General features: G+C 33.7%; 1 protein-coding gene across 2 annotated transcripts in view; it reads right to left on the reverse strand.

The window, feature by feature from the left end:
• Positions 1-6648, reverse strand: part of LOC135847777 (myb-like protein U) — a 33902-nt gene extending 27254 nt beyond the window's left edge. The window contains exon 1 of one of the 2 annotated variants that reach the window (XM_065367478.1): positions 6399-6648. The gene's annotated coding sequence lies outside the window, so the exon portion shown is untranslated. The remainder of the gene's footprint in view (positions 1-6398) is intronic. The other variant, XM_065367477.1, reaches the window with a different exon arrangement.
• Between the last annotated feature and the right edge of the window lie 5300 nt (positions 6649-11948).

Raw genomic sequence — 11948 nt, forward strand, 5'->3', positions numbered from 1 at the left:
GTCGATAAAGTATAAATTTTACGATACAACAACGTGATCAATTTTTTTCGATCGTATCGCTGTATTTTTCCATCGTGAATGGGAGAATATTCCGGTTCTCTAGTACCATGAAATTGAATTTTAAATAAGAGAAGGAGTGAAAATTAAAATGATCAATTTTTTGATACGTATCGTTCCCCCTTCCTGCAGCTTCTCCTATTTTTTATTCACAGAATAAATATAAGGAGGATAGGCCAGGAACATGAATAATAGTGTATAAGACAAGATAGCTTCATGTCTCGAGTATTATACTCAACATGAGATTTTTTACGATGGGGAAAAGCGATGAAAAGTTACAAGTATTCCCGAAATTGTAAAAGTCAACATAGAAATTACTGTTTCGACAAGAATTGGAGAAAATAATTGAAAATTGGGCTGAATTTTTTGTAATTATTTACTTAAAATACCTACTCAAAAAAGCGAGAAATTTCTTCAAAATTGGTTAAAAATCATTTTAAAAAACTAACAACTTCGTGAAAATACTTGGGAAGATTTATGAAAATTCGTTAATGACAGATGAAAAATCAGTTGTAGCAAAGAAAAATTGCCAAAATACCAATTCAGTTTTAAAGTACAGCAAAACCATCATCATCATCATCAAAAGTTTATTTTATGTATATAATTTCATGATGTAAAACTGACTTTAAAACGTAAAAAACATGAAAATTATTTTTTTTTAAATATATATAATGAAAGTTGTACGAAAAATTCCTAAAACATTGTTAAAATGTGTTCAAATAATATAAAAAACCCCTTTAAAAGAAATTAAAATCACTGAAAAATACCAAAAAGTACGATAATAATATTTCAGCAAAATTCAACAAAGTTTGTTGAAAAATTCATAATAGAAGCATGAAATAAAAACACCGTAAATCAGTAAAAAATTATATCGATAAAATTTGTCAAAAATTGCAAAAATAAAGTAACAAAAAAAACACATTAGGCTAGAACTTGAATTATTTCAACAAAAAAAAAACTATTTGGTAGCCAAAGAAATTTTGAAAAAGTGACCAAAACATTACCAAAAAAGTTACAAAAACGTGATCACAATATTTTGATGTTCAAAAAATCACAAAAAACAGAAGATATTTAAAAGAAAAGAAAAATTCTAATCAAAATTTAATAATGAAATTCGATTGCAATAACATTGAAAATTTTTGCAAAAAGCAAAAGTATTTGGCAACTTTTTGGTAAAAAGACATACTTTTTGACCATTTTGGCAATTTTTGACAATTTTGGCAGTTTTTGACAATTATGTCAGTTCTTGACAATTTTGTCAGTTCTTGACAATTTTGTCAGTTTCCACAATTTTGTCAGTTTCCACAATTTTGGAATTCTTGGCAAATTTTGACGATAACATTGAAAATTTTTGCAAAAAGCAAAAATACTTGGCAACTTTTTGGTAAGAAGACATATTTTTTTGACCATTTTGGGCATTTTGGACAATTTTGGCAGTTTTTTTGACAATTTTGGCAGTTTTTTGACAATTTTGAAAATTTCTTACAATTTTGGCAATTTTTTGACAATTTTGACAGTTTTTGACAATTTTGGCAATTTTTGGCAAATTTTGAAAATAAATTTGACAATTTTTGACAATAAATTTGACAATTTTTGGAAAAGCAAAAGTATTTGGAAACTTTTTGAGAAGACATACTTTCTCACAATTTTGACAATTTTGGCATTTTTTGACAATTTTGACAGTTCTTGACAATTTTGTCAGTTCTTAACAATTTTGTCAGTTTTTGACAATTTTGGCAATTTTAGGCAAATTTTGACAATAACATTGACAATTTTTGCAAAAAGCAAAAGTATTTGGCAACTTTTTGGTAAAAAGACATTTTTTTGACCATTTTGGCAGTTTTAGACAATTTTGGCAGTTTTTGACAAGTTTGACAGTTTTTTATAATTTTGTCAGTTTTTGACAATTTTGTCAATTCTTGACAATTTTGACAATTCTTGACAATTTTGGCAATTCTTGACAATTTTGTCAGTTTTTGACAATTTTGGCAATTTTTGGCAAATTTTGACAATAACTTTGAATATTTTTGGAAAAAGCAAAAGTATTTGGACACTTTTTGGTATGAAGACATACTTTCTGACCATTTTGGCAATTTTTGACAATTTTGGCATTTTTTGACAATTTTGACAATTCTTAACAATTTTGTCAGTTTTTGACAATTTTGGCAAATTTTGGCAAATTTTGTCAATAACATTGACAATTTTTGCAAAAAGCAAAAGTATTTGGCAACTTTTTGGTAAGAAGACATTTTTTTTGACCATTTTGGCAATTTTAGACAATTTTGGCAGGGTTTTTGACAATTTTGGCCGTTTTTGGGCAATTTTTTGACATTTCTGACCGTTTTTGACAATTGTGGCAATTCTTGACAAACTTTGACAATAACTTTGACAATTTTTGCAAAAAGCAAAAGTATTTGGAATATTTTTGGTAAGAAGACATACTTTTAGACCATTTTGGCAATTTTGAACACTTTTGGCAGTTTTTTTTGACAAATTTGCCATTTTTTTGACAATTGTTCCAGTTCTTGACAATTTTTTTCAGTTCTTTACAATTTTGTCAGTTTTTGACAGTTTTGGCAATTCTTGACAAACTTTGACAATAACTTTGACAATTTTTGCAAAAAGCAAAAGTATTTGGAATATTTTTGGTAAGAAGACATACTTTTAGACCATTTTGGCAATTTTGGACACTTTTGGCAGTTTTTTATAACAATTTTGTCATTTTTTTGACAATTTTTCCAGTTCTTGACAATTTGTTCAGTTCTTTACAATTTTGTCAGTTTTTGACAGTTTTGGCAATTCTTGACAAACTTTGACAATAACTTTGACAATGTTTGCAAAAAGCAAAAGTATTTGGAAACTTTTTGGTAAGAAGACATACTTTTTGACCATTTTGGCAATTTTAGGCAATTCTGGCAGTTTTTTTGACAATTTTGGCAGTTTTTGACAAGTTTGACAGTTCTTTATAATTTTGTCAGTTTTTGACAATTTTGGCAATTTTTGGCAAATTTTGACAATAACATTGACAATTTTTGCAAAAAGCTTAGTATTTGGGAACTTTTTGGTAAGAAGACATACTTTTTGACCATTTTGGCAATTTTAGGCAATTCTGGCAGTTTTTTTTGACAATTTTGGCAGTTTCCCGCGTAGCACAAGCGATTCCAAAGTCGATGGAATAGACGAGGTCTCTAATCCGTCACTTGTCGACACGACATTTGTAGATGCCAGTGTCGATACATGACGAGTGAGAAGTCGATATCAAAATCGACTATCGTCTTCCTTCATTTTTTGTCTCGACATGGTCTCGACATTGATGTCATTTGTTCGAGTGTAAAAAGGCAAATTTTGGTTGAAAATGTGCGAAATGTGCCCAAAACTCTTTTTTTGATTCGAGTAAAATTATTCTCAAAAATATTTCACCCTAAAAAAATTTTTTCGAAGAAAAAAACTTGCCCTGGGTAGGGATCGAACCCAGGTCGCCACTGTACTATTCGCGATCTCTAACCACTAGACCATTGCCGCTGTTGAATGAAGAGGCCTTAAAAGGATATTCAGTCCATCTTATTCTGGACTTAGAAAATTTGTCTTATTATATTATCGACTTAGACATCAACAAATGAGTCGGCAACACTTCGAAATTTCTAAAAATATTTTATAGATCTTGTAATCGACATCAACTTCTTCATAAATATTAACCTGTTGATTGATGTCGATTACAAGATCTACAGAAGTATCTACTCGATGACGACATTTTGTAGATACTTTTGTAGACCCTCTAATCGATATCGAAATTCAGGTCGTCTTGCCGATGCCAAAGTTGATGACAATTATTAGATCGACAAAAGTAACTATACAAGATCAAAATTTTGTAGATGATTTTGTCGATCTTATAGTCGACATCAACTTCGGATCGACAAGACGACCTGAATTTCGATATCGATGATGGGTCTACAAAGGTATCTACAATATATCGAAATATTGCACATGACTGTAGATACAAATGTAGACAACAATGACGACCATCAGCATTTTCGTCATAGTTTTTGAAATTTAGTGTCAATTTTTAATCAATTATCTTAAACGTTATTAGATTAACCCCTTTGTGGATAATATTCTGACTTTTTTCAATCAACAGTCATGTAAAATCATGTCGATACTTTTGTCGAGGCCACTGACGATCTCGTCAGTGCTACGCGGGTTTTGACAAGTTTGACAGTTCTTTATAATTTTGTCAGTTTTTGACAATTTTGTCAATTCTTGACAATTTTGGCAATTCTTGACAAATTTTGACAATTTTTGGCAAAAATTTAGAACTATGTGCAGTATTTGACAGAAAGCAAAACTCAACCTTGGAATAAAAGTAAAATTTTGTGGCATTTTTTGCCAAAAAGCGAAAAATTTTAGCAATTTTCGGCAAGAAATAAGACTTTTTAACATTTTTGACAAAACTTGAGACTTTTTGATATTTTTGATAAACAGACTGAAACTTTTCAAAAGTTTTTAGCAAAGAAGTCAGAAGTGACAACAATTTAGGTGTTCGTAAAATGCGAGAATTCGCGTCAATTTTGAATCTTAAAAAAAGTCGCCAGAAAGGTGGTTTATTTGTTGCAAATTTTTGTCAAAAAAGTGAAACTCATTGGCATTAGGTATATTTGGTTTTAAAAAAAGATAGGCATTTTAAGAATTCTCGGCGATTTCTGGCAAAAAAAAAACAAGACTTCGGTAACTTTTGAAAAAAAATGAAACATCTTGGGATTTTTTTGCAAAAAAGTGACCATTTTTCGCAATTTTTTACAAAAAACGACACTTTTTGGCAATTTTGATAATAATCGAGATTTTTTGGCATTTCTGGCAGAAAATAAGACTTAAGACAATATTGCACCGAACGAAAGTCGTAAATAATTCAATCTCACATCAGTTGTCATCTGAAAATTTTGCTTGGAATCGCGATTTGTTCGGTATCTGCAAATAAGTAGGTATCCACAAGAAACTAAAAAAATGAAAAATACGTTCATCTGTACTCGGAGAAGCTCTAGTCAGCTTCTGAGAAAGTTTTTTTTTCAAGTTCAAACACGTTAAACATTTTTTAAAGGATAGAGCTTTCAATCAGAATGATTCAATTTTCAAAATCACAAACGATATTCTTGTGATGAAGAGTGGAAAAACATCGCGATCTCATTGCTCGATAGGATGGTTCTTTAACATGAAATCTAAACCGAAACTAAACGTTCATCTTTCTCACTCCATTCATAAAACTCTGATAAAAATATCAACTCCATGGCTCATCCTGACATTCTCCTCATCACCAAAATAATGACTCATATACCAGAGCATTGTAGTCACCTAACTTAAAACAGATCAGATACCACCGAAAAATTAAAAAAAAAAAAAAAAGGCCCCATCATACTACACGATAGCCGACGAGATGCGACGTTTGACAAGGGGGTACCAATATCAATGATCATCTTGACAGGTGAAAATTATTAGCATCTGGTCCTGCGTTCATCGTATAGTACACACACTGAAGATAGGTACGTTGTAATTTTGTTTGGTCTTTGAACTACATTCCAAGCTCTATGTTTCAAGATAGCACCACTTTCTCTAATATTCAGATAGATTTTAAATCTTCCCAAGAATGATTTTCTGTTCGGTGGATATTTAATCGAGTTTTATTGGTCGAAATTGAAATTTATCGGACATTAAGCAAGAATTATGGTACTTGTACCTACTCATCATCATTGAAAATGTAACCTAAGAATGTTGACAGTGTGTGTAGTGTGTTGTACCTACATAAAGGTACACGCCAGCCATCAGATTAATAGATTTCGATTTACGAGTCGTTTATGAAAATTAAATAACACTCGTACCTATATGTGGGATAGGATTGGATAGGATAGGTTTACGTGTATCGCTTTTAATAAGACAACGTCTCGACTCTAATCATAGGTCTTTTTTTCTTCTTCTTCTTCTTCACCTATTCGGCACACAGCTAAGGTAATTTTTGCCTTGTTTGAAGCGTTTGTATGTATATACTAGAGAGAAACCTGAACCTCCGAAGCTGCGAGGGGATATTAAATTTTATTAGCAAGAAATTTTTTCATCTCTGAGTACCACGTTACATGGTCATCATGGTCACTAGATATTATTGATGGATCATTTGAAAAAAAAAAAAAAATACCTATGTTGTATTTTCTCGTATATACGACGTGTGTAGCCCAGTCTCATAATACACAATAGTTCGTAGGTTTTCAACAAAAACAAACAAACTGAGAGCACCCGAAGCCGAAACAAATAAGTAAAAAATTTAACACACTTACACAAATAATGAAAACATTTCTTACCATAACTAGAACGCTAATTCGGATAATTTCACTTTTTCGTACGATCCTTATTATAATTTTTTTTTCTACTCGTTGTATAGGTTAGCTATATAGCATTACCATACGAGAAACAAATTCGTTCGTTTATTCGCACAAAAAAGCAGCGTACGAACGCGCGAACATCTCTCGACAATGGAAAACGAATCATCACTAATTAGCACTTATGATCGGTTCAAGTTTTAATTATAATTTAGTATACATATCGAGTGAAAGAGAAATTCCAATTCATTTTCATAGACGTTGGTCAAGTTCACATGAGTGTAATGTGCGACGCGATGCCACGGCTGCCGGTCGCGTCGTCCGGCGTCCGCGCCCCCCGCCCCTCCCCCGTCACCGGGCTCTCATAATGGCCAACGTATTCATAACACGCGTCCTGTTCTCGTATTATAGTATGTACTACAGGTACACACGACCACCTTCGTCTTCGTCATGTCTACCTAGGTATCTACATGTGTAGGTATATAGAGTCTATTTGGCATGCACAAAAATTTTAAAGCTGACCATTGTTTCAAATTTTCTCTTTTTTCTTCTTCTACTTCTTCTTCTTCTAGTTAAAATATCGTATACGTACGTATAGTAGAGCTCTCTGCATCTACATACGTTACGACTCCTTTAATTATTATAAATTCCGAACTAGTATACGACGTGAAAGCGCACATAAGAGTGTACCTACTCTAGGCTCAGGATTACTCAGACAACGTAGATAGGTGCTCTATAGCCAAGGATATGGCGATGGATGGATGATGACTTCCTGGACAGTGTGCGAAAGTTCTTTCCCATGGCACGTGCCCAAAGCGGACTATATTTCGAATGGTTTCACTGCATGAAGCATGCTTTAGAAGACAGAATGGTCGCGAAAGTGCTAAATCGAGAATTTGTACGACGTTCGATGAAATTTGCACCGATGCAAGAGAATATATCTTTAGTTTTTTTTTATTAATGAAGATATACCTATTCCAATACGATCTTACTCTGAATATGGAAATCATTACCTATTTGTTGGACTTTACCTATTTTGGAAGGTTCTGGGGCCATGGGTGAGGTCAATTTGAAAAACTAAGGCTATATTCGTGTTCAGTGATATCGAAAACATACTATTTCATGTGTCACACGAATGAAACCATTTTTTTCAACTTTTACCCCCTTTGGGGAGGTGCTGGGGGCCTTAGATGGGGTCCAATCAAAAATCTGACGTCATATTCGTGTTCAGCGTCACCAAAAACATACTATTCGATATATCACATGCCCCAGATATTTTACGAAAGTTTTTCCCAAATTTGAGGGAGGGGTGTTTAAAATGACTGTATAAATTAGCTTTGAAGTTTGATTCATAGCAAGTACATTCACGTTTTAATTTTGATATACATCATAAACGAAATCAAAACAGAAATAATTTCTGATAAATTCGAGACAAAAGTTTGATAAAACGAATACATAGCCAAAAATTTCGGTTAATGGTTAGAATTACAGTTAAAAATTTGAAAATTTCTAATAATTCTCTCGGAGTTTGAAATTTTGAAGTTTAAAAAATTGGAAAACTGGTGACATTTGAATTCAAAATTTAATAATTTTTTCAAGAAACAATTCTTTATCATCTCTTATCATTAAAATGTCATTTAAGTAGTTTAATCACTAATGAGTATGATGCAACTATAGTTTCAAATTTTTTGAACTTTCTATTCACGTTTTTCTATTTTATCTTTTGATCATTTTTTTGATTAAAATTTCAAATTAAGTACTACAAATCACATTGAAAAAAACCTCAGATAAAAAGAAATAAACAAACAGCACTTTTCAATTTTTTTTAATTTTTTAACCGGTTTTTTTCTAAATATTTTTTGGTTAAGGTTATGGTTATGGTTTATTTTGATCTCAGAAAACGGTTATGGTTATGGTTATGGTTATGGTTAGTGATATTTCAAAAAAAAAGGTTTTTTGGTTACAGTTAATTTTTTTCTGGTTAATTTACCGGTTAATTTGCGGTTACGGTTAATGGTTAAAAACTGGTTAACAAGCCTGATTTAGAAGAAGAGAAATAATTACATTCCTATCTTCCTCACCAAGATATACTAAAGGTCGTGAATTTAATACAAAAGCGATTTCAGCTAAAACCATTTGCATTAATCGTCGTCTTAATACGCCAAGTGGCTAACTCCAAGTTTTGACCAAAATGAGTTATGAGCGTCATCTGATTTTTATTCACTTAATTCATAAGTTGAAATCTTAAAAACACGCCTGTGCAGGCCCATTTGTCTATTATGTATTTGTGGCTGAAGTCGGGAAAATTATCTAACTCTGCCAAAGGATAACGCACTGTGCATTTAGCTACGTGAAACTATTTTATTTTTACGTTACATGAAAATGAGTTATGAACACCATCTGAAAGGTGAACACTTCATAAATAACTTCCGACATTGAAAATTACCTCAGGTGAATTCATTGGTGTAGTATCCGCGTTTGAAGTTGGGAAAAATATCTAACTCCACTTAAAGTGGCTTAAAATATGTCAAGTGAAAAAATTTTTTAGCAACATTTTTTTTTTTTTACTTTAATAAATAACCTTAACTATGTACTTAACACCCATCAATAGTCGATAACTCTGTTTTTTGCATTTCCTGAACAATTTACAAAAATGGAGTTGGCCACTTTGTGTATTAAGACGACAATTTGTGTGTAAGATAAAAGTCAGTGTTACAACAAAATGTTTGAAAATAAAATTAATGATGATTTTCATAATTCTAATTTCTAGGACACTCAACTTCCCCCTCACAAGCTGCTCCAACTCCAACATTTTCCTCAGAAAGTTGTCTGTACGCCTGTCGAGCCTCTCAAGGTTGTCTATTTGCTTGTCTGACCTCTTAAGGTCATTGATCCATCAATACGGCTTTCAAAGGTTGTCTATCTGCCTGTCTGGCAAGGTCACTGACTTGTATGTCTGTCTTCTCAATGTCACATGTCATCTTGGCTGGCCACTTAGGGTCATTGACCCATCTATCTAGCCTCTAAAGGTTGTCTTTGTCTAATGTCTATCTGCTTGTATGGCCTCTTAAGGTCATTGATCCACTAGTACGGCTTTCAAAGGTCGTATATCTGCCTGTCTGGCAAGGTCACTGAACTGTATGTCTGTCTTCTTGAGGTCGCCTGTTGTCCTGGCTGGCCTCTTAGGGTCATTGACCCATCTATCTAGCCTCTCAAGGTTGTCTAATGTCTACATATCTGCTTGTCTGGCCTCTTAAGGCCATTGATCCACAGGTCGTCCATCTGCCGGTATGTTGACTGTTGAGGTCATTAACCTGATTTTTCTGCTTCTTGAGGTCGTCTATATTCCTGTCTGGCCTCTTAAGGTCAATGACCCGTATGCCTAGCCCATCAAGGTCGTATGTCATTTTGTTTCGCCTTCTAAGGTCATTGACCGGTCTATCTAGCCTCTCAAAGGCGCCTGTTGGGCCCCTCGGGATCACTGACCAACAAATCTATACTCTCCAGGTTGTCCGTGCGCCAGTTTCGCCTCCCAAGGTCGTCTGCCTGCTTTTCTGGTCTTTTAAGGTCGTTGACCCGTGACTGGTTGACCTCTAGTAAGGTCATTGTCCCGTTTGTCTGGCCTCCTAAGGTCTCTGACCTACCAGTCCAGCCTCTCATGTCCAATTGTCCATGGTCGTCTGTCCACCTGTCTGAGCTGTCTAAAGTTGTCTGCGAGCCTGTCTGGCTTCTCAAAGTCGTCTGTCTTCCTGTCTGACCTCATTAAGGTCATTGACCTACCTGTCTGGCTCCTCGAGGTCGTCTGTCTTTTTCATAGTTTCGATCGAAGCCATGAGAGCTCCAAAATACAAAATTATTATTTTACGTAGTGGAGTCGACTTCAAAGTTCAAACGTGATGGCAATTGGAAATTGGAATACATACAACGAGATAAGTACTTAAGTAGGTAAGTGGATACCTTTAATTTTTTCCAATGTATTTACATGAAAATTCAATTTTTTCATGCATTTATGTAATTTTAGAATTATTTTGAAAAATTAAAATCTTTGTAAGACTCTACGTTTTGATTTTTCAGCGATCAATACGTACCAACAGGTCCCGATTCTTCAGTTGAAAAAATGAATGACAACAATGCCAGAGTGATCGAGATGGTCTCTTATGAAATGATTTTTTTTTTTTTTGGAAATGGTACTGGTAAAAGTCAAATTAGAAGGCTTCTACCTCGCAAAATATAAAATGAGATGAATTTCTGTAGGTATTTTCTTTCATTCAATTCTGCAAAAGGTAGTCAAGACCAAGCACACTTTACCGACACCTAATTTCTTCCAGTAGTATCCCAGTTGTCGTAGGTCAACTAGTCATGTTGGAAGATGGACGTAAACCGTTAACCAAACCAAAATTTTGATAAGTCAATATATCTAATTCCTCATTCTGATGGTAAAACCAGTCAAGCTGCTGTCTTTGAATACCTATATGTAAAGGTAAGGTACACAACATCAATATACAACACTGTACGGATTGTATTTCACACAACGATAAATCATCGTCTATACCTAAACCTATACCATGTCATATGTAGTATAAGACACTGTGGTCGGTGGCTCGATGCTCGAAAATGCGGTAATGCGCGATCGCGGCTGCTGGCACGAACACGTTTAGCAGGATTATAGTAATCGCAAGTAATGTGTAAGGTATTTTTTTTCTCACTTCTCATCTGTTTCTTGGTCATCTAATTAACAAAAGTGTGGTTTCATCAAGGTACAGTGTATCATGTTGATGCGGTCAATTTATTTGCTCAAGGTACTTTTTCTAGCTATCAACAGAGCATTCAAAAACACATCAGCTGCAGCTAAAATTTTATGTGCTGATTTTTTTCAAATTTTTAAAAATCCAATTTCGATTGCAGATGAAAAAAATCATCAAAATTTCACCACATTGACCTGGAAAGCTGAGATTTTGGTATGTACCCCATTTTTTGAACCCCTAAATTGACTGAAAATGGTTTTGAACGGTTTTGAGCAGTTCTGGAGCCTCGAGCAGATTTATGAAAGTTGAAATTTCCACACAAAAAATACTCAATAAAGTTGAAAAGCTGAAATTTAGTTTATACCTTAATTTCAACATGTTGAGTCGATTGAGGGTCAGGTGGTTCCAAGCCGTTCTGGAGCCTTTAGCCATACTGTGGAAATTCCAGGTATTCAAACAGAACCTTAATTTTAGCACATATCTACAGTGGGTTCAAGTCATTTTAGGGTCTCCAGCAACTTTTTGAAAATTCCTAAAGCCTCCAGCAGATTTTTGAAACTATAAATTTTTACAAAATTTCATCAAATGGAGATGGAAATCTGAAATTTACTCTACACTCCAATTTTAACACCCTCTGAAAACGACTTCTGGTGGATTTCAAGTCAGTTTAGAGCATCCAACGACTTCTTTGAAAATTACTGGAGCCTCCAGTAGATTTTTGAAACTTGAAATTTCCCCAAAATATCATCAAACTAAGATGGAGAGTCGAAATTCATTCTGCAAACTA

Source organism: Planococcus citri, chromosome 5, assembly GCF_950023065.1.
Source record: "Planococcus citri chromosome 5, ihPlaCitr1.1, whole genome shotgun sequence".
Lineage (NCBI taxonomy): Eukaryota > Metazoa > Arthropoda > Insecta > Hemiptera > Pseudococcidae > Planococcus > Planococcus citri.